A 25195-nucleotide genomic window follows, 5' to 3' on the forward strand; every position below is an offset into this window, starting at 1 on the left:
TGTGTGTGTTTGTGCCTAGTTGGATTACACATGCTGGATCCAATGATACTGATCTGTGGTATCCTTTCCTCCACTTGACTACCAGATTTGCAATTCCCTAGCACATTCCTGAAGAGCAATTTATAAAAGATAATTCAGGGGATGTACAATTTTTATGAAATGTTGCATGAAGGTAATGAAGCTCTGACCAAGCTTTCAGAAATTCTTTGTACATATAGTTAATATTTTTGCAGAGCGCCTAATGACATTTAATTAAACGTATCAGAATCTGCCTGAAGCAAGGGTCTTCACAACAAAAAGGGGGTCATAGTGATAAAAAGATATTTTGACTATTTTGAATATTTTCTGGCGACATGAATGTGCAGTCCAGAAAGTGCAAAAGTTTACGGAGATAGACTAGGGCTATAATCTTTTAACCACAGGATGGAAAAATTAATTAAAGCAATGAAATAATAATTTTATTTCTAAAGAAATGTGGTCAGAATTTCTAAACAGTTAAATTTGGAAAGTCTACAATTTTTGATGAAATTGTGGAAAAAAACATATACAAAGTAAAAACATGCTGATATATTTACATAAAAATAAACATAATGTGCTGTATAATCTCAATTACTGTGTCCAGTTGTAGGGCCGTGAATTCCAGAAGGACATTTTTGTGCTAGAGCAAGTCCAGAAAAAGATGACAAAGATGGCGAAGGAAGCTATGGTAGTTTAGCCTGAAAAAAGGGAGTCTTATGGGTGGCCTTACTCTACAACTACCTGAAAGGAGGCTGCAGCCAAGTGGGGGTCTTCTCCCAAGCAATGACTGACAGGATGAGAAGACACAGTCTCAAGCTGCACCAAGGGAGGTTTAGGTTGGACATTGAGAGGAATTTCTTCATGGAAAAAGTGACTAAACATTGGAATGGACTGCCCAGGGAGATGGTGCCATCACCATGTCTGGGTGTTTTTAAAGAAAGACTGGATTAGACATTTAGATCATAGTCTAGTTGACAAAGAGTGGTGTTCGGTCACAGGTCGGACTCAATGATCTCAGAGGTCTTTTCCAGACTACTTGATTCTATGTTTCTGTGATTCTGTGAGAGGATGCCTAAAAACTCTTTTATCTTTTCCAAACTCTGTTACCTGGTGCCGTGAAACACAGCAGGATTCCACAGAAACATATTTTAATACTTTTTGACCTGCACAGTTTCACTGGAAAGCACTCTTTATGGAAATATAGTGCAAGCTGAAAGGAATCAGAAGATTAAGAGAAAAATGAAGCTCCAGCCTATTGCCAGATTCTCATGTGCTGTGGGGCTACTAGAAGAAGGCCTGCACAGTCAGTATTCAGGCAGTATTTTCCTTCAAATTGTAGAGTTTGGAACTGGAGTTTTGGATTTATGTATATTTTGTCTCAGTTGATATATTGTTCCTGTCCAGATCCTTCATCAAGACATCATAAAGATGTGCACTAACCTTCCTCACTAACATTTCCATTTCCAGGGAAGGCATTTCACACATTCAAGTAGTATGGAAGCCATGGTGTGAAAAATGCCCACTTCCCAGGCTTTTCTTTTTGTCACACATGAGCTGCACCAGTGTCAACACTTTTGTAGTAAAAATTACTTTTCTTTTTTCCCAGGGAAAATGCTGGCTTTTTTTCCTTTAGAGAGAAGAGATCCTTTTACCTTTAACTTTTTTCAGCCACTCCTTACAGTTGGTAGGGGTAAGTCCTGGTGCCCTATACTTCCACCTAGGTCCCATTTTTATTCCTTGCACATCTTCCCATTGGAGAGAGAAGAACCTCAAGCCTTGGTCTCATGGAAGTGACAATGTCACCATGCACCACATGTACACAGGTCACAATTGCATTTTAATGTGCATTATGGGCTGACATTTGTTCTAATTCAGGCTTATTTCTAACTTCTTGCTTGTTTTCTTCCTAGAGGACATCATGCATTTCAATCTTGTAATGGACCTGAACATCAAATCTACTTAGGTCAATCCACTAAACTGTAAACTAACAAACAATATAATACCCTGAATTTTAACTGTGGAAAATAATCCCACTCTCAGTAAAGCAAACAAAGATGTCTAATACAAGAACAGTCTTTCATTTTTCATTTAAAAGACATGTAGTCAGAAATTTTATTGCAAATATTGCTTTGACTAATGCTTTCAAAAACTGCTCCTCAAACAGTTAATGTACAGTCTGTCCTAGGAAGAGGACATTAGAGGTACAAATTCATGATTTCATGTTAAAACTTAAATACATGTTCTCTCTTATTCCAAACTTAATACAGATAAAATCTTTGTTTCTTGGGAGGATTTTATAAAACATTAATATGTTCCTTGAATTCAGTCTTTAAGTCCCATACATTAGTTTACTAACTCAAGTATAGAATTTTTGTCAGGTTTCTTCCTCCAAGCTGTTGATAAATTAAATGATCAATAAAACTCTAGGAAGCTTTAATAATACTGTGACTAAGTTAGCATTTTAAATACAAAAAAAAAAATCAAAATGCAAACAAATCCTGCATCTCATTCTTCCAAATACAAGATTAGTGCTAATTTTAACTTAGCTGTGTTTTGCAAGCAATTTTTGCAATTTTACAGTAAGAGTATAAGAGTATTTAGGATAACATTTGTGCATCCATGTATGTATAAAAAAAAGAAGTATCAAATATAAAAAAAGTCATAAATAAAGAACTTCCAAACCTATTAAAATTTGTCCCAATATTGAGTAATAGATCAGTATTTGCAATCACCACTTTCATGCATGTGTGTCCGTAAGTCCTTTTTAGAATACAAAACATTGGAGCTTCATCCAGACTTCAAACTCCTAGCAGAATGAACATGGCCTCATGTCACAATAGGATTGCTTTCATGAGTGTCCACACCACCAAGAGCATCAGTAATGACTCTTTCTACACTATCTATATTTAATGTTTTCTGCTATAGTAAAGAAAATTATCAAATTTTTATGAACAGAAGTCTTAATACACTAGACTACTTCCAACTCTGAATGGCAATTGCATAGTCTGATAGGCCAATATCAAAATAAGAAATTTAAGAACTAAGTGAATCCTGGGGAAACCCAAGATTGACCTGCAATAATAAAAGGATACCAGTCCCTGCTCCTAGCATGTGCATTTGTTTCTTTCCCTTTAGTTTGACTGTGCTGGTGTTTTGTCTTCCTTGCCCAATGTCTTGCACTTGAGGATCACTACCTCACTTGCACTATGGAGGGCATCCTTAAAAATCTGCCAGCTCTGTTCTGCCTGCCTGTTCCTGAGGGCACTTTCCCAGACAATACTGTTCAGTATATCCTTGAAGAGCTGGAATGGGTCCTGACTTTTCTCTTTGTCTGACCCTTGCCCCTCAGGACTATGAACTCCACCAGTATGTGATCACTGCAATCCAGGCCACTTTCAGTCTTGAACCCACAGGCAGTTCACTTACACTGGTGACCCTGAGGATCCTGTTCCTTCTAAAAGGGTTGCGACCTGGCTGAAGAAGTTATCCTCCGTACATTCTGGGAGTCTCACATGTGAACTCAACCTACAGCTTTCGCAGCTCTCGCTTGTTTCTTCCAATTCTCCCCCCGATCCTGGTGGTAGGGAGTGAGCAAGTGGCTGGGTGCAGCTTGGCTGCTGGCTGGGGTGAAGGCACAACATAATGCAGTGAGAGTATAATAGCTATTTTTGCTCTTTTCCACATCTCATCCTAAAAATATAGGACATTTTATATTTTTCCTATTCCCTGAATTACAGTCCATCAAAATAAATCAGCTGAACAAAACACAGCAACTCCATACTTGTCAGCTAATAAGCAGGAAGAGGTTTTATTTATTAAAGCATTAGATGTAAAAATATCTATTAGTTTTCCTCCTCATGACAGTAACTTCTCAACTGAACAACAATTACTGATGTTTGGTTAAATATGGAAGGGAAACAACAGATTCATAATGAGTAATCTTATTTCTTCTCATAAAAATTCTCTTGAGGTAAAATTTTTGGTAAACCAAAATTTTAGTATTTTAGTTGATACAGCTTCCAGCATATTGCATAAAATAGAGGTTGACATACTTTATTATTAGTATTAGTTTTTCTTCTTTGTCTCTCTCATGATGACTGTGGAGAGATCAAAATTGAGAAATATACAGAGGCAAGAAAGACATCCTTTGATGTGGAAAATAATCCAGGGAGGATGTGGAAATGGGAACTGGAATGGAAAGAGGCTGCTATAAAAGATCAAAAGAAGTAGGTCCCAAAGAGAACTGGCTGAACAGTAATTGGATGTTTCCTTCTGAAGGGTCTGATTAATGGTAGCAGAAGTATAAATTTACCTTAGAGCTCTTTCCTTCTGAGCTTTATGTACGTATAGACATATTTATAGAAATGCATGAAGTTATTGCAGAGAATTTCAATGTAATTTGTGCCATATTATAGAACTATAACACTTTAAAAAAAACCCCAACATATTGGATATACAACATACCACATAGAGATCATGTATTGCTTCAAATGGTGGCAACTATACTAAAAACTTACATTGTTATTAAGATATTGATTTCATAGGTGTTTACGATACTCCATCATATATAAGGACAATTAACCAGAAGGTTGTTAGTACAAACTTAATTCCTGCAAAAAAAACTAGAGAAACCTAAAATTATGACAGATTAATAATTGAGTAAACTCTACAGAGATCAGTGCTTTGGGAGAAGTTCAGAAAGGGAAAGCTTGGATACTCTAAACAGTATTATGTAAGGTGTAATGTAATTAGGTACTGCAAGCAATGTTCTTAACAAAGGAAAATTTTCATTTCTATTTCTAATTATATTTGCTCTGTATTTTAAAGCACAGATGAAAAATACCAGCTTCCTAAATAGCAGAATAATTTTCAGAGCCTAAAGCATCTTTAAATAGGAGCATATTCCTTTATCTCTTCTAGGGATATTAAAGTTCTATTTTAAAAAAATGTATTATACCATAATCTTTATCATCATAAATATTGCAGTCCTTGTCATGATGCTTTTGATAATTCTTTGAAAGAAAATGCCTAGGGATATAGCTTGGTTTTGGTTGCCTACATTACCTTAGTTGCATATTAACCAATTTCCAAAAAGCAATCCAGATTTAGCTAAAGTACTTCTGCACTTGGTTCCTTCATTTGCACACAATTTGCAGTTATGAGTAACAGCTTTTCTCACTTCACTCACAAATAACTGTGTACTGTTCTTTTATAGTGTTTTTGAGTTATCAAATGGCTTTTGGAAGAATATTATCAAGGTTTTATAACCTTTGTCTTCTCCTAACTTGAGGAAAGACATCAACAACAGACAAATGGAGAAACAAACCCAAAAATTTGTAAAAACCTATAGCAAAATCAATGCAAGAAAAAAAACCAAAACAACTTTATAAACCTTGGTGAGAGTTAGCATTATAAAAGAAGTTTAAGGACTTCTTCAGTCTAGTATCTGGGAAAGTAAAAGTAGAATACTTTTATACTTTTTTATTTACTAGACAACTTTAAAAAAGAACCAACATAGCAACAATAATTGAATATCCTCATCTATTTTAACTGAAGCAAGAGCAAGCATTTATCCTTGGGGCTAACCAAATTCTGACCTCATCTGTCTTCCAAATAGCCTATTTATTTTTTGCAGGAATTGAAAAATAAAGAAAACAAATAATTACTTACCAGATTTTATTTGACAGAATCCAGTTAAATGGTGAAAAATAAAAAGCATTGTCCACTGACTTACTTCAACTAAAAGCCTTTAATTGCAAAGGTTTTATTTTTTTCTGAAAGATATTCTAGAAATTAAATAGTTTAATATACAGCCAAAAAATCTAGTAGATGCTTCATAAAATCCAAATTTAATATAGCTGTTATTTCCTGAAATTTATTTCATTCTTACATCACCACTGAGCTGACAAAAAGAAGACATGAAAAATTGAAAAGCATAAAAACTTGAAAATTCCAAACTGATCAATGGGCATACAGGTCTCGACTTTTTCAATGCCTATGGACAGACTATACTAGAGGTGAAAGGAACAGATTCATGTACATTCAAGATTCATGTACATTTCCCCTTTCTCTATTTTTCTTGTTTCAGTAGAAGAAATCTGAACCAAAACAAACAACCAAACAACAACAAAAATTCCCCCATGGAAAACAAACAACCAAACCCAAAAAAACAAAACAAAAAGCAAACAACAACAAAAAAACCTCCCAAAATAAAAATCAGTGTATATCTTCTGTCAAATAAAATGCTGATTTCCATTCCATACTATAAACAAAGTTTCTGTCTTCTACATGATATGGTAGCAATTAATGAAAATAATTTATGATTCTAATTGAGTCATACAATATTGGTCCTCTACTTGGTCCTCAGATGTTCCTTCCTTTCCTGCTAGGCCTAAAAACTCAGTACTATTTAAAACTTGGCTTTTATGGACAGTATAAGAATAATACAGGTATCAGAATCAGCATATGAATGTCAGATATCAGCACAAATATAAAAAAAAAAATCACAGTAAATTAAAGACACAACAGAAAACTAACTCTTCCAAAACTTGAAATGCATAAAAATAACCTAACCCTGTTGCAACTCCATAGTTCATTACAGCTGAGCCATTTTTGATCCAGACACTTATTTATAAGAGTATCTGCCCAGACAAGAAAGATTAGAATAGCCTTCCTTCCAAAAGCCATATCCACCAGAATAAAATTATAAACATCCCATCCTACATTAATCAGGCAGCCACTGCAGATGAGGCATGGCTCATCTGTTCACACTTCCATGAAAAATATTTGAATCAATACAGATTTTCTTTCTTCCTGTGAAAGAATAAAAAGAAAAAAAAAAAAAACCCAAAACCCTCTTACTAGAAAAAAGGTTTCAATTCTACTTTAGGGGTGAGGATCGGTAATTTACCCTTTTTTATGTAAAATTCCATTCCAAACTTGTTTCGGGTTATAATCCCATCTCTAAGACAATTCATAGGTAAAAAACTGAGAGTTTTTCCAGCAGTATGTTTTAATTAATACCAAACTAATTGTCTGCCTAAATGAAGCAGAGATTAAAAAAGAAGGAGACTGAGAGAGGAAAATAAAAAAAAATTAATGTGGAGTTGAGTTAAACTTCAATATTTATATAATTTTAATGTTCATTTAATTTTAGGAGTATTTTTAATATTCCTTTTTGCAAGGAGTGAAGAGCTACATGCAAACAATTTTGATATAAGAAAAAGCTACATTGTCTGTGAAATATATTTAGGACGGAAATTAAAGGAATATTGTTGAAATGGAACTTCAACAATTGAAATAATTTGAAATGGATTAAGAAGTATAGCTAATATTAAAATATTTCAGAAATATATGGATAAACTATGCTTGTCTGTGATTCTAAGGGTCTGTGTTGGATGACCCAAGAGGGGTAATGTTCAAAGAATTTAACATCACAAGACTTTCCAATTACAAGGAGTACTTTTGCTATCCAAATTCTAAGCTGTAAAAGTATGGTATTAATGCTGCAGTTCTACAAGACACAATTAATTCTTCAGAATCAATTAAAATATATGTAAATAATGCTAATAATGGGATGATTTTTGAGTGTATTCCTACAAGGGGAAAAGGTCATCTGAATTTTTGATAGGTAAAAAGTCATAAATATTTGTCTGGTATTCAAAAATTTGTATGATGCATTAGCTAGGGATGCTACCTTTAGAAGAGTTATTAATCACTAGTATCACTAGTAGAGAATTTACACTCAAATTCAAATAAGAAATAAGAAAATACCAAGGACTGTCTCACTTATTTTTTGCCTGCAGTGCAACCTGTCACTAAATTCAGTGGAAAAAAGTCCATCGGCAGGATATGGCCAAATGGTGCACATTTTAAAATGTGCAAAACCTTGGCTAGTCAAAACTCACTCTATATTTACTGGTTTTCACCCGTGTCCATTTTCACTCACACTTTATTTTCCATAAACTTTCATCTTTTCTATTAAATTTATGAGTGATAATTATCTCCATCATGGTTCTTCATCCTTTGCACTGTGCAGCATTACTGAATTCTCCCATCAATCACAGTTGAATGCAGCTTATGCCTTTATCCCTGCTCTCTCTGTATACAATTTCTATTGCACTCTGATATGAATTCAGTTGCTCAGTTAAGAACCCAATCCAAAGTATCTCATATCCTAATCTTTTTTTCCTGAATACTTTATGCACTGCTGTGTGTCATGGGATATACTAATGTCTAATTCAGCTCTGCTATTTTCAAGTCGCACTGTCATGTCCTGGTGAAAATTAAACAAATTAGTAATGTATGACCATCTTCTTATTAAATGTATCTAACAGGCTAGCAAACTCTGCCCATTATCTACCTGGACAAATAGTCCTTGGAATCTTTAAAACCATGACGAAAAATAAAATTCAGAAATCTCTTACCATTTTAAAACCTTACAGAGGTTTAAGGTGTATAAAATTACCATACCTCAGAAGAATTTCAGATATTGAAATTAGTTTTCCAGCAATAGAATAACTAATATCTGTATCATCTGTCGAGACCTCTTACTACATTTGCTTTACTTTATCAGCTTTCCAGTTTGGAATAATCAAAATCTGTGCAATTATTCCTGGTAATATGCAAGCTTTCACCAGTGGTGAGTTATTTCTTTCATTATTTTTTTATTCTCCTTTGGTAGAATAAAAAAAGTACCTATTTGCTTAAGAATTCCTAAAAAGAATCACGACAGAAAAATAATTTTAAGACAGGCTAATTTCTCAGAGTGTAAAGTTCATCATATAGAAGTCCTGAAAAAGTTGTTTTTTTCCTGTAAGGAATTAAATTGAAATGTAGTGATACATAATCTGTTTGTTGTGTAGTCCTGTGCATTGACTGAAGGACACAGACAATGCTATGCAAGCAGAAGTCACTTTATTACACTAATCACCAGTATTTATAGTTCTCTAAGTTCTATACAAAATTTTCCACTCAGACCCCTTTACCCCTGTTCCCTTAGCAACACAATATTTTTGGTTAGCAAGCCCCTGTTACATTCTTTTGTGCCAGCAATGTCCTTGTTACATCTTCTCTTGTCGGAGTGGTCAGAGAGGCCAGACATGATGTTTTCACTTTTGTTCTTGCCTGGAGTTTATCTCTCCCATGGCTTCCACTGCAGCAGGGCCAGGAGGTCTGCAGCACTACCCAGCTCAGCTTCCATAGCTGTCTGACCTTCCACAGCCCTGTAATGCTGCCACTGCTAATGACAGGCCATAGGTGTTGTACTACCTTTGTAAGTCCCCAGGACTGGTCTTGTCAAGTTTGCCCTGTCTGAACTCTATATGCCTGTAGTTTTGTTTAACTTGGTATAGGTGTGATGATAATTTCTCTACTTGAACACGTATCTATGGCTAATTTGCATTATTATTGTGTATTTTTATAGAGATAACAGAGCTTTACAGCCATAATAAACATTGATCTACAGGTAACATTTACACAATGACTTAGTATACAGAAATCCTGCCCTGGTATGCACAACAGAAAGGGCCCTGACAAGCTGAGATGAGTTTGCAGGGTAAAGAAGTACAGACATGGAGTATAGGTCTGGCACTGGAAAGCCCACAAATAAAAGTAATTAATAAAATGTTGTTGTTCTTCTATTATTTCTAGAGTCCCATATTGCTGTTATTAGATGTCTAAAGTCCAACCTCTCTGATGTATTCTCATGGCTGCAGATCTTCACAGCACAGACTCCTTCTTCTGCACACTGTTCTCTCTCAGGTCAGGGCTCCTCCAAGGCTCTCCCTGACTGGCTGACCCGCCCCCTTTTATCCCAGTTATCTTCATTGGTCACAGCTGCAGCCCAATTAAGGACATGGCAGCTGCAGCCCATCAAGGGCAACTGGGACTTCTGGGGCAAAGCCTCTATACAGATATTTAAATACAATACATATCCTCTACTATAAAATGTCAGTTAAAGAAATGTAAATGGAAGAGGAAAAGAAAATGGTTTAGTGGCAACAAAGATAAAGAAGAGATGGTGTCTAAAATGTACAAGAATCAGATGTAATTTGGAGGCCAGTGAAGCAAAAAACTGTTAACAAACACATGAAAGTGACACCTGAAGTGTGGAAGGAAGCATGTACATCAATGGGATATGTTAGCTGATGAAGAACTCTAGAAGTACTTGCTTCCCTCTCCAACAGCTGAAACTGCTGCCTTTAAGACCTGGGAGAGCAATGAAAAGATGGGCATAACCTCAAGAAAAGGAATGGCAACTATAAATAGCTAAGTTACAATTTTAATGGTATGATAATTACTATTGAGATCTTCTCTGTAGGGAAATATTTTAAGTATTACTATTTGTCATTTTTTGTACTAAAAATTATTTTTCAATAAGATTTTTTATATTTAAAGAACAATTATAATAATAATAATGAATTCTTGACTTTATACATTAAGTGTGTTTTCTGTTTGAGCATAAACAAGATTGTGGGAACAACTGAGTTTTTACAGAGGTAATTTTTATGAAAAAATTGATTTCTCTAGGGAGAACTACATTCCACTAATAACAAACCAAATTTGAATTTCTAAGTACCTTGCATATATCCTCCTGTAGTGTGTTTTAAACAGAAATTTGATTTCCTTAGTAATTACTTGTGTGAAAAAGGAAAAAAAAGAAAAATATTATCAGTTATTATTTCTCAGACAGCTGTTTCCCACCTGTGTTGAGAAATCAGTGATGCTGGCAATGATATAGCATAACATATACCAAGTTTTAAAATATGCTCTCTACATATTTTAAAGATCCTCATTAAAATTGCTATTAATTAATAATAACAGTAGTTAATTTAAAAAAAGAAAATGTTTAATGTTTCTTATATGTGTTTCAAAAATAATGTTTTAGTTAAAGATACTTTGTAACGTGCTGAAAACTAATTTGCTATATTAAAATTTCAGCTAGAATGGCACTACTTTTTTAGTAATAGATTTGCTAACATCAGCTGTACTTAAACCTTTATAACTAAAATGCTTTTCTGTGGGACCTATGTCCTGTCTTCAAGGCAGCTCAGGTAGCTGGCCTGAAAGCCAGAGTGCCTAGAAAGAACCTGTGTAGCTGTTTATGCTGCAGCCACAAACGTGTGTGCAGACAACATCAGAAATTTGAATGACATTCCCTAATAGGACAAAGTCTGGAATTTATATCCCTCTTCTAAAGCCATTAGGCCTGAAAGCCTGATGGATTCTAGCTGTTAATCAGCCCAGAATAAACTATGTCATCTTTCCAGTGAAGACAGCAACTCTGCAGGCAGCATCTCAGGAAGAATGATACCTAGGGAAGCTGCCTCATTACCATTCAAAGCCACCAGGTTCACACAACACTCTTTGTTTTGGGATATTTCTAGAGGTTTTAAAAAATAGAAGACAGACGAACAGTTGAGGTTGTGTTTGCGCACCACCAACGAACAGAGAAAGATGTATAATAATTACAAATGGATTAAGTAATGTGGGAGGATATTGCGATGTTACGTTCAAGATATCGCGATGTTACGCTCGGGCAGAACCCCTCCCCTTTTAGCGTTACTTGACCATTAACCCCTGATATAAATGACCCGGTTCAACCATTAATAAACTCCATTTCACCCTCCACCACATTGGGGTGTACATGTGCTTGGTCCGTGTGGCAAAGGCGCTGCCACCGAGCCGTCCTCGACCCAGGATGCCATGCCCCAAGCGGCAGCAACAAAGTATTTCAGAAATTGGAAGGCTAAGTGAAGTTCTAGTAAATGTCCCTCACATATGGTGAACAAAAATTAAGAGGACATCCATATGTTTTTGTTGCATCATTCATCATGGAGCAGCAAAAATCTTTTGTAATACTAGCTGAAGAATTGCAGAAAGGCTATAATAAAAAAGTTTTTATATTCTCCAGTATACAAAGCAAATATCCTAGGAAAACAGCAATAAGATATGCATGTGTGCTTACATATATGCATGTATATATTTGCAAGTGGGGGAGTACAAATCTTTTTCAGATTTCTAAGGAGGAAATAAGATGATCTTTTGAGAGATAAGCCTGCAGAACCAGAATTTTGACTGAGTATTCCATCTTGAATTCTTTCTATTGACATCTATACAAATTTAAAATTGGAATTTCCAACATTAGTTAAGAAAAAGAAATTAAAATAGAAATTATATCTTTCCCCTGTGCTCAACTTTTAGCTGTGCTTTTATTCATATTATGATTTGCAATGTAGTCATAATATGATAATTTCTTACCATTTTTATTCCACATATATTTTCAGTACATATAGAATCAATGTTATTACAGATTTATTAGTACAACTCTGCAGGATTTCTGGCTGCAGGATTAAACTATATAAAAAACCTAAAGAAATAAAACAGAACAAAAACAAAACTAACGAAGTTTAAAAGTTATGAAGTGTATGTAAATTACCTCCTTAAAAAAAAAAAAAAGAAAATGAAAAGTGTAGAATTAATTTTTCTAATTGTAAACACCTTTTCTAAAAATCTCTTCTTGTTTTCCCCAGTCAGTTACATATCCTCTAGATTTTCTTCCTAACCTATGCTCCTCTTTATGACCCTTGTCTCTAATACAAAAAACATGTATAATCAGTGCCTCGTGTTCCCAGCAGCTATTTCAAATCTTAGAATTAAATCTACTCTTCTATCACCCCAGCATATGACCTGTTGCTTCAGTCAATTATTTCCTAATGCTTTTTGGCTGACTTTATACTGTTTCTGAATGAAAAGACTGCTATAATATGGACTAGACACAAATTTAGGATGTATAAGTAGCTTTCCCTAATACAATAATGTAAGACAGTAAAAATATAATTGTTTTCATTATCTGTTATCGTTAACATTTTAATCTCCCTCAGCTGTTTGGGCAGATAGAGCAATGTTATTGCAGGTTTAAAAATCATGTAAGTAAATCTGCTTACAGTAGTTCCAATTCTGGACATGTCTGTCATTCAAGCTGACACAGCCAAACTGTTTTCTGGACCATAAAGCAAAGTACAGCTTTTTCCTAAGAATTCTGCTCTTCTATGGCTGAGTCTAAAGTAAAAAAAATCCCATAAGAGGTTTGGCTCATTTGTTAAAGCAAGATGCCACTCTTTGAGGGATAGAGCCACCTCATGTCTGTCTCCCTCACTGACATCCATTTGAGGAAGATCATGTGAACAAAACTCTAACAGAGAATTCAAATAAAGTTCTAGGCTTAATTTAAGATCTCTGTACCACCCTTTTTTTCAGGTGATAACTTCTGTGACGGCTGAGTAAAAAGCACTTTAAAAATCAATGCATCTTAACAATATTATGAATGGTTGTAGAAATTAGGTTGCTGGCATTTTGCCAAATGAATATTACAGGATGGCTGAAGGCAAAGATGCATAGCAAGATTAGAGGATTGTCAAAAATAACATAAATGCCTTGTGATTTATTCCTAGCTTATTTCTTTACTGTTACAAATATTGAGACTATGTAATAACTGTCTTTCAGATGAGTAAGTTCTAAAGGTATTATTTTCAGTTTTAAAGTGTATTTTCATAGCCACCATTTCTATAAATTTTCTCTCATACTATTAGGCATTAAAGCAAGGCAGCTTGTCCAGCCCAAAAAATAATAGTGTCATGCCCTCTTGAGAAAGAAAATACAATGATCATTCCAAACATGCCAGACATTCAAAGTACTCTAAGTCTGACCAACAGCAAAATATTATCTTTTATTTTTTAAAAGGAGACAGAGAATATTTTTTTAATATATACCTCAATGTATCTGGCCATTATTCCTGATCTTAAAACCCTCAATATTTTTAAATAAGATTCTTCTTCTGTGAATATTCATATGGTTTTGGAAGACAATGGCATCTCACTGTTTTTCTAATTTTATTAATCTCTATAGTTTGCAAAGTTATCCTTCTGATTTTTACCAGAGAAATATTTCTCTGGGAGCAAAACATTAGAAAGAGGTTAGAAAGTTAAATGAGAAGGGTTTTTTCTATATTATCAAGGGAAAACAATTTGGCGCACATGGTAGGATGTATGACATTCCTTAGAACATACGCACTGTCTTCTTTTCCTATACAGGTGTTCCTGCACACACCTATAAAAAGAACTTCAGGACATGCTGTGCCCAGCCAAGAGTTGGAAGTGGGGACACTGCTGTCCTCTGTTCAACAGAAACAAAGCTCAGCAATAGAAACAATGCTGAGAGTAGGATTCAACACATTTAGGATTCTTTTTGTGTAAGCTTTTTTCCCTCAGATTATATTGTGTTGTACTGGAATAAAACCCCTGAAGGAAGCAAGGAAATATCTGACTTTTCAATGTAGGTCATGGTACCAGAATAGAACAACAGAGTAGGAAAAAAAAATCTGTATTTAAAATACTTCTAAAAATCCAGTTCTCTGAATAAAATTGTCATAGTTCTTCCTTATCACATTATCATAGTACTACTAAAACTATGTATGCAAGGACAGCAATAGTAAACAAAACACATTCAAGATGAGATTTTATTTCTCCAGATACAAAGTGGGATTTCTATCTTTTCATCCATTAATTTTAATTCTGTTCATGCAGTGTGCAATAATTTCTGTTTCAAGACATGGGAATGCAGCTTACCATTATAGCTGAAAATCAAAAGTACATTCTGGCAAGACACGAGCATGTTGGGTGATGCCTCCAAATTCTCATACTCAAAAAGTTCAGAATGTGCTTATCAAAGCTATCATAGCAGTCTGAAGGGATAGAAATTTTTCTCTTAAAGGAAGTCAGAGACAGAAAAATTTCTATCTATATCTTAATCTTGTCTTTCCTGGAACACAGGGGATCACTGTCATTGCCCTAGTTAGAAAAGAGGATTTTTTCCTTCACTTGGGTCAATGCCCTCTGGTTTTTTGTTTTTTGGGTTTTTTTTTTCCTTCTCTGGAAGAGAAGTTTGTATCTTCTAGCAGTAGAAGTTACTTTTTAAAGGCAGAGCCTTCTTTTTTTGATTGCCAAGTTGGTTCATTGAAACAAAATTTCCAACAAAAGTAAAGGGCTAATCCTGGAAGGCTGAGAGCATACACTAAATAAAATGAAAGTACCAACCGTCTCTAGAGGAAACACACAGACTTACCCTGGATCATGTCTTCAACCTACAGTACTCTAAACTTTCTGAGGGAGGACTCATTCTAATAATCATTGTCACATAAACTATTGATGTAAACCAGTGAAGGCAAGCCTAATTTCCAATTCTTCCATGCATATTCAAAATTTTGTTTTTTGAAATTGGAATTAATCAAAACTGGCAAAATGATCAGTGACTAAATATCTGCAAAATCTCATTATTAAAAATTAAAAATTTTGAATGTAATGAATGTAAAAATAGTTTGAGACTCAGCTATAATTTTGTATTTTCACTTGCATATTCAGAATGCCAGGGTTCAGACTCAGACTGTCTGCTCTTACATGCAGTCCATCACTTCTGCAAAGCTACCAAAAACATTAATGGCAACAGAGCTCCACCCAACACTCATGTGCCTTCTCCTTGGAAACACTTCAGGCCTTGGACCATGCTTTTCTCCTACATTTTCTCTGTTAAAGTATCTCTTATTTATTCAGGACCTTATGTTTACTTCTACAAAACATTAATGGCTGTTACAACCATTTTACTAGGGACTACTTCTAAAGAATTTCAAGGTTCTCCAATAAAGAACATCGAAATAGTAGGAAGTCAATGACTCCCTTCATTCTGGTGTGCAACCTCTACTCACTTCTCTGGAGTCTCTAAAAGGGTAAGAGCAACAAGGAAAATGCTGAAAAATGTTGCAATTGTCATTTAATTCACCAACTCAAAAAAATCTTTGTCTCTCGATGAATGTCTTTTTTTCTCCTTCCTTCCTTCCTTCCTTCCTTCCTTCCTTCCTTCCTTCCTTCCTTCCTTCCTTCCTTCCTTCCTTCCTTCCTTCCTTCCTTCCTTCCTTCCTTCCTTCCTTCCTTCCTTCCTTCCTTCCTTCCTTCCTTCCTTCCTTCCTTCCTTCCTTCCTTCCTTCCTTCCTTCCTTCTCTACCCTACTTAGTTAATTGTACTCTTTATGAAGACTTATTTTCTTACCAAATTTAATTAGAGTCAGTATTTAGAGTGGTAACATCTGAATTAAGATGTTAATAGAAACATGAAACGTTGTATGTGTAAGTACGGCACTATGTGGTATGTGTAAGTAAGCTACTTTGAGTTTCCAGTTTCTGTTGCCATATTCTGTTTGTTTATTTATTTCACACATAGTCTGCTTATTGTTACTCATCATATCCTTTTCTGATTATGAGGGTTGAACTATAGTATCAAAGGGTTCCTACAGAGCATGTTCTAACCTGACTCTAGATTCATGTAAAAGAGGAGAACTCCATTCTTAGGCTTTAATGAGGTTGAAGCATAGAATGGTTTATGAATGTTCAAAAAACTCATGAGTTTAAACAACCTAAACATCACATTATTGTTTTGTTCAGAGAGGTTCATGCTTTTGTCTCAGAATAGTCACTGGGATATGGGAGGAAAAAAGAACTGCTATTTGTCAAAAAAGTTAAAGGAAATTAAGCTCCCTCAAGGGTATTTCTGAAGTTGCTGATGTGAAAAAATATGTTCAAGCTAGAAAATTAGCAAGAAAGAGCCTACTTAGCAAAATAGCCTCCCAATATTTATCTAAAAATATACTATAACTAAATTAGCACTGAACAACTTTCTTCTTAATTATAAATTAAATTCTTATTTGGTCACTTAATTTAATATCCAGCTTAAATATTCTTGGCACATGACTGTTCAAAGGGGGAGGGAAGGACAATGGAGGGAGGGGGAAAGGATAAAAGGAATTTATCATGAAAAGTTAGGGACAAATAACACAAACTTGAAAGATCATTTAATTAGACTCTTCTACAGACATATACATTCCTAATATATTTGTACAAAAAAGGGCAAGGATTGTTGTTGTGACTCAGATGAGCAGCTACTACTGTTTTAAGCAGCATCAGGAATATTTTCTGTAATGGTTTATTTCATTCATTCTGACTTGATAAATAAATATTGTTTCTGTATTTCTATTTTCATAAGTGAAATGCTGAAACTTTCTTCCTCTACTTAAATTGCAACTAAAGGAAACATCTGGAAGAGCTTCTTTCTAGAGTTTTCTATTTAAATACCATGCATTGAAACTTAGAATTATTTAGCAACTTGTATTTGCTAAATTGAAATATTCCTGCATACTCACATCACTCATGAACTCAGGCTATAGTACACAAGATTAACTATAGGAAAAGTTAGTAACTTCTCCCTTTGAAAATATTTTCAATTTTTTTTTAAAGAAAGAATTATCTGAAGAAACTTCAACAAATACATATAATAGTTTTTTGATTTTTTTATCTTATAAAATCATTTGTGTTAATGAAAGTCACTAAAATTTCTTCAGACCAAAACACCATAACTGCTTTCTTCAAGACCAGGATGTTAATATCTCTTAGTGATTATTGCATCAAAGTCTAAGTACGTAAGAGACCTAGCACTTCCACTTCTTCTGCATTTTATTATATGTGCTGTATTTTTTCAAAACCACAGATATCAGTCACCCATCCTTTCTACAAAAGTGTAATGGGGAAAGAAGGAACAAGATGCACTTTGACACGACTATCAGCCTGTTCCTGTTTATCTCTTAAAGCTCTAAGGGTATACAACAGATGTCCTACAGCACGTCACCTGGGCCTAATTCTTTAGGACGGCTATTTCTCAAAAATCTGACCGTTTAAAAACAAATTAGTTTCTAGAGGTCAAATAGCATGTCAAAGAACCCTTGAGGATCCTCAGGTTAATTCACTTTTTTATCTACTGAAAACTAATTTGCCTTTCTTTTTTTTTTTTAGCTTTGAAGGATTAGGAAAAAAAGTGAATTCTAGAATGAGATTTTTCTAAAACAAGTTGTCTAGCTGATATATGATGTCAATTTATTTTTAAGAACTGTTTTCAGCTGTGATATTTATGCTACATATAAAGTGGCAATTAAAAGAAATTTATGTTGTATCTCACTAGGTAGAACTTACTAAAGAACAAGAAAATTATGCTTTGCTGCTTCCCTTGAGGATTAAAATTGCTTTAATGGTCTAAGTTGTTTATGATGTACTCAACACAGAATCTGAGCTAAATGAGCCTGGACAGAATTTTTTTGAAACACAAAGAAACTCTCTTCCTAGATTTATACTGAAGAAATGAAATGCTAGGAAATTCTGAAAGGGAAGTTTTATGGGAAATATAGTAAGAAAATATCTGTTGATTATGGTACGTGCTTGCAACTGTATTTACCTATGCACTAAGTGTCAAAGTGCACAAGATGTACACTCAGAAAGTTAAAACTTCAAGTCAAAATCTTTATACACACCTGCAACCAGCACAAGTCTTCAGTTTTCCTTTGTCACTGAGAACTGCATATTTTTCCCTTTCTTGTTTAACTTACTTCAAATTAAAACATCATTGACAGCTATGAGGACTTTATGGATTGCCTACAGCTCAGAATTTTAGAGATTTTTGGGATTCATTGTCATAAATGGATTTCTAGGGGTTTTTTTTCTGGGATCATTTACAAATGGTTCTGAATGACTGACATTGAATGTTTTATGGATTAAAAAAAATAACGTAAATAAATGAAGTATAATTTTAACAAAATTTATTTCATTAATATATAGACAACTAATCCTAGACCTATATATAAAAATGATAAATCAAAACCCTTGTAAATATAGAAAAACTGAAAATAAGCAAGAAAATACTGTACAGTCTACTTAAGATATAAAAAAAATCCAATTAGTGTAATAGAATCCTTGATTCTGAATCAAGATATATTGAATGTCTACCAAAATCTAAATTAAATATTTCACAGTAGCTTACCTGAATTCAACACAGTAGCTTACCTGAATTAATTTTAAGTTTATAGAGCTGAGATTTTCATTGCATGTATAAAAAACCCAATAAAGATCATTATTTTTAAAAATATTTTATAAGAAAAATATTAAAAATAATAGAATTATTAATTTAAAACCCCTTGCTACTAGTTCAGAATTTTAAGAACCTTAAAGTCTCCAGCAATAATGCATAAATAAAGATATTTGGCTTAAAGGTATTCTTAGACATATTTCAACTTATGCTGATGAATAAGAGTGCAGAAGAAAGATTTTTTTCAAGAATTCTGTCTTTTAAAAGCTCCACTATCTCCTATGGGGTGGATGGTGGGCTGGTGTTTTCTCTATTTTGTATTGTTGTTATTTGATTTGCTTGTGTTGTTTTCTTTGCCTCAAAAAATTGCCTAAAGACAGGCTGTTTATTTTTCTACTTATTTTATATGTTGGATCATTGAAGCACACTATGTCCATTTTATGTGGTGCTGAACTGCTCTGTCAGATTTCTGTCAAGATTGGGAATACTCAGGGAGTAGGCCAAAGAAATGCCTTTGTTACAATGACTCCTCTTTGTAAATGACTTTGAGAAACATCACTTTCATTAATAATGGAATAAGCCAAAGGGAAGAGCAAAGAAGGGCTGTTCAGGAGAATATATAGCACCTTAGTGGAAGGGAAAATAAAATCCCACTACATGGCACAGTGTCATTCACCACTATTTGGGTGCTGTTTGTTGCTCCTTTCTAATAGAGAATATACTGATATTTGCATCTCTAAGGATAAATAGTTAAAAAAAATTGCCTAAGGACAAGATCACAAGCCAATTCTCCAATAAAATGAAAATATCTCCTGATTTCCTGCAAGAAACAGTTTCTTGCTTTACACGGTATTTGAAAGGAAAAGCTACAGAGGAGAATGGTGACTGTAGTTGCTGTGTGGTTCAATTGAAATGTTTAAGGAAATCTTACTAAATTACACTGTTTTTGTAAATTACACTGAGAAAAATTGCTTAAAACACAAACTTGTCTCCACAGTATGATTTAATTGTGTACAATTGCAAAATCATGGCAAATTTCTGAAAAGAGCAGATAGTCTTTGAAAATCACCCCAAAAACTAAAAAAAAACCCAAAACCCACAAAACCCCCCAAAAAAACAAACAACAGAAAACCCCAAATAAACTAAACAAAACAAAACACAAAAAAATAAAAACACACAAAAAACCAAGAAAGACTGAAAACAAAACTATGAATCTTTTTATACAGACACACACATGTACATTTATTTTAAAGACAACAGAAAGCAGCCAACATGGAGCATAGTCTTATTCTTTGACATAAAATCCATGCATTGTGTCCTTGTTTAATATTTTCCAAAATGTGAGCCATTCTGCCATGTACCCAACTTTCCTTGGGGAAGTTCTGCTGATGAAACTCTCCCATGAATAACAAATCTGATGAAGAGCCTTTACATTAATATTGAAAGTAAAGCTACAGCTGGTTTGTATTCACCATGTTCACTTTCCATGGCAAAATGGTCTCTTCCTTCCCATGAATAACAGCAAGTGAGCCTGAGAGCTCAGCCTGCTTAGCCACTGCACTTTTCTTTTTCCATAAATCAATTTCATATGTGTTTATGAAAACACATGTATTTTTCTAGCTTAAGTATAAATCAGTGTTAGCTATAGCTAAATTATTTACACCACAATGGAATCTGGAAACTTTGAAGTGTCCTCTCTAATTTTAGGAAAGCTACTGGGTATGTGGTGCAGTCCATCGAACAGCAAGGAATCATATTCTCATCTAAAAATCTACTGATTAAAAATACTATAATTTTTTAAGTATCCATTATTTTTCTCCTGAAAAACAAAATAAAAATAAAAAACACCCACAGCTCAGTTTAATCTCTTTCTGATTAGAATCATGCAATCAGTATCTGAATCTGTTTCATTTGCTGTCTTTTGCTAAATTGTTGTAGAAAGCAATCTCCCTTTAATCTTCCCTTCTCAAAGTAGTGCAGGACCAGTTCTTTGTCTCTGTCCCTCCTCATATACTGCAAGAACTTCATTCCTCTAAGCATCTTGGTGAACTACATTGGACTTATTCCATTGGATTTATCCCAGTTTCTCCATGGGGAGAACAGGGCTATCTTATATGTGGAATGCTGAATAATCACTACCTCAATATTCCAGGTACACTTTTGCTAATATGGCATAGAGCATAGTTTGTCTTCATTGCATTGGAACACAGTTAAATTGACACAGGAGCTTGTGTTTCCTAATCCAGACTCATCTTTACTCCAACTAGGAACCTTTTCAACAAGTTACATATTGTTGTGTATTTTATTCTCAGAAATAGTCTTTCCCATCTAACTAAACTAAGAACATCCATGGTGTCTTTTCACCTTCCATCTATTACCCAGAATTTTTGGGTTCTGGCGATTTTGCTTCTATGTTTTGTTTCAATTGAAATTGTAAATTTGGAGTTTTCCTAATTAATTGGTGATTTTCACAAAGTGTGATGGAAAGCATACTTTTTTTACCAGATGCCTGAACGGTTGTCTTAGCCCAGGAATGCATTCTGAGGAGGTTTGGCATTGTCTCATGTGACTTATAATTTCTTTTATGTGATTTTCTACCTATCTCCGTCTTAGAGGCATGAAGCAGATTAGAATTTCAAAGACTATTAGAAAGAATATTAGAATACAGGGGAAATGAATTTATATTATTTTATGCTTTTTCAATCTTTTTAATTGTATTTCATTTATCAGGTAGAAAGAGGAGAATAATAACCCTTTGGTTATGCTTTTAAAAAATCAGAAGAGGTTCATGTATCCAAAATCTGAATGCACTATTTCCACCATTGCTCTTGAAAATGGGCATTTTATGGGCTTTAAAGATAGAAGGGCTTTATAAGACAGACAGACTGCTTCCATTGAGTTCAATGCCTTCTACTTTATATTTAGAATTTAGATATAAACCTTGATTTTAGTTGCATTTTGTTTAAAATTTTATAATAAATTATTTAATTGGATAACTAAATTATAAGTTGTCTGAGTCCTTTCATATCTTATATTTTTAATCATAGAATCATAGAATCATTACGATTGGAAAAAATCTCCAATATCATCAAGTTCAGCCTTTGACTGGACACCACCATGTCAACAGGACCATGGCTGTAAGTGCTATGTCCAGCCATTTCTTGAACACTTGGAGGGATGGTGACTCCACCACCTTTCTGGGCAGCTCATTCCAACATTTGACCACTCCTTCAGTGAAGAAATTCTTCCTGATGTCCAACCTGAACCTCCCCTGATGCATCTTGAGGCCATTTTCTCTTGTTTCAAAATATTATGGAGATATAAAGGACATGATTGAGTTGCTTGAATATATGTTCCCCTTCAGACAGTGAGCCCAAGATACTCTCAAAGAGACCTCAGAAGAAAACTGCATGTTGAAGAGCAGCAGATGGCATGAAGCTACTGGTCATAGAGAAAACTGGATGGATATTCCACACCCAGACTACAAGGGATGGGGATTTCTGTTTAAATGGCCTTCAGTGAAGTAGGAATTAATATGTGAGCTTAATATCTATACAGTTACAGTTACAGCCTAATAAATTCTTTCCAGCCACTCTTTCCCAAGCCTGTATGGGGTGGTTGTGACCCAAGTGCAGCACCTGACATTTGGACTCATTGAACTCAAATAGTTGGTCTGAGGCCATGGATCCAGCCCATCCAGATCCCTCTGCAGAGCCTTCCTACCCTCCAGTGGTGCAATACTGCCACCCTTCTTGGTATCATCTGCAAACTGAGCAGGCACTCAATCCCCTCATCCAGATCGTAGATGAAGATCAATTGGGATCTCTAAAATACTGAGCCCTGGGGAATCCATCTTGTGGCTGGCTCACTGAGGGATATAATTCCATTCAGCACCACTGTCTGAGCCCAGCCATCCATCCTGCCTTCAGAAGCAGTGCATCCATCCAAGCCACAAGAAGCCAGTTTCTCCAGAATGCTGAGAAAGACATTCATGTCAAAGGCTTTACTAAAGTCCAGGTAGACAACAATCTTTTCTTCATCCACTAAGTGTGTAACTTTGTCATAGAAGGAGATCAAGTTGGTCAAGCAGGACCTGCCTGGGCCTGTTTGCCTGGTTGTCCTGCATGTGCCACATGAAGGTACCCAAGATGGTCTGCTCCATTGCCTTTGCCAGCACTGAAGTCAGGCTAACAAGCCTGCAGTTATATGGATCCTCCTTCCGATTAGTTTAGCAGAGGGGCACCATAGCCACCAGCTCCCAGTCAGATGGGACCTTCTGGTTAGTCAGGACTGCTGGCAAATTACTTAAAGTGGCTCAGCAAGTTCTTCTGCCAGCTCCAACTCTTGGGGGGACCCCATGTAGCCAACCAGAGACACCAAAGAGAAGTACCAGAACAGATTTTTTTTTAATTTTTTTTTCTACTTGCCTCAAAGTAGACATATTTGGGAAGCTGAAACCTACTCATGCAGATGAATAACTACATCTTCCATAAATACCTAAAAATTAAGATAAATTGTTCATTCTTTAAAGAACATCTATAAAAGGAGTAAAAGTGTTGCTGTTCAACTTTTATCCAATACTTACACTGTCATATTTACTTTAGAAATGGAAGATTTGTATTCAGCATGACTTCTCCTGATAATTTTTATATACTTATTTCTGATGTGAGAGCCAAAACAAGCAGTCAAAACAACAGAAACAATATAAAAGAATTATAATATTACAGGCAGAAATTTAGATTCCCATTAATTCCCAGGTAATGAATAATTAAACAAGATTTATTTTAAGGGATTGCTCACTTGGATTTAAATTAAATGACAGGCTTATGAATATTTCTGTAGACTTCAATTTCTGTCTAGAAGTAGAAAAAAAAGTCAGAAAAAAAAATCTTTGCAGAATCTTCTTTTCTGAAAGACATTTCTGAATATAAGTTCAGGATTTGAAAACTCTAAATCTTTGTTTCTTTTTAATGTCTCCTGTCCATGAATTTCTTTAGTCCATCAAAATATAGGGATAAAACAAGAAGTTCCATAGCTTTGCCAGGCAATTATCTATAATTTCAGATCATGATTTTCCAGTTCCCTTGTTCATTGTTTCTCAGTTGTTTATAATTTTTTTTTTAAATTACAGAAGTGTGCAGCTATTAATCCTTTCCAAGCAGAACCTAGGTAGAATGCAAGAAAATCTTGCTCATGTTTAAATGTTTTCTATATGGAATTATTTTTATTTTAGAAGACATGAGAAACAACAGTCTTTTTTTCCCATTACTTTCTCACCTGTGTTTCATCACTGAATTTAAATAAATATATTTTAATTGAATAGAAATATTTTTTGTTAAATATGACTATGCATCAGCAACTTTGGAAAAAGAAAAATTCTTGCTGTTTAAGAGTATATTAGATTTATCTATCATATGGAAAATGACCACTTTATTAAATGATTTGCTATGAGGATAGACATGGATATGCAAACAAAAATTCTGACATTGAGAAGAAAAGCTACTATTCATTTGTACCCATATTTGGGTAATTCATGTTAAACTGGATAAGAAAATGGAAAATGAATTTTCTCTCTCTAATTAACAGAAGAACTTAAGGAACCAACAGACTTTTCTCTAGCATCTATTTATCAAGGAAATGAAAAAAAACCCAAACCCTAAGTTCATGTGTTTTGCATAGACAAAGTATTTTTTAATAAATAAATTATGTATTTAATCTGTCATTTGGTGTGAGGTGGGGTTTTTTGTTGTTGTTTTTTTGTTTTTGCCTTTTTCCCAAAGATGAAATTCAGTTCTGTTTTGTTTGAAGAAATAATAAAATTTTGTTAATTGCTTCTTACAATCAGAACTTAAAATTTAATTGCATTATAGAAATGCTGATATCTGATATTATTAAAGATATTGCCCAGTTTAAATTTGTGTTATGTTAAATTAGAATTATTACCTTTATGAGGTAGACAGGTATTTGCAATTAAGCCTTTACATCAAAATTCCCTCATGATTTTCTTTCAAATCTGTAATTTATAAATTGAAGTCATAAAAAAAAATTATTAATTGAAATAACAAAGTGATTGATTATGGAGTGCCAGAACCAGTACTTCCCTGGATATCGGTGTGAACAATATGTCCAACTACCTTAGTGCCTCTTAAATATTTTTTCTCACAGAACTGCTTGTATTTGAATATATTAGAATACACCTGGTTTAATTGCTTTGTCCAGCT

The sequence above is a fragment of the Agelaius phoeniceus genome, chromosome 2 (assembly GCF_051311805.1).
Source record: "Agelaius phoeniceus isolate bAgePho1 chromosome 2, bAgePho1.hap1, whole genome shotgun sequence".
Classification (NCBI taxonomy): domain Eukaryota; kingdom Metazoa; phylum Chordata; class Aves; order Passeriformes; family Icteridae; genus Agelaius; species Agelaius phoeniceus.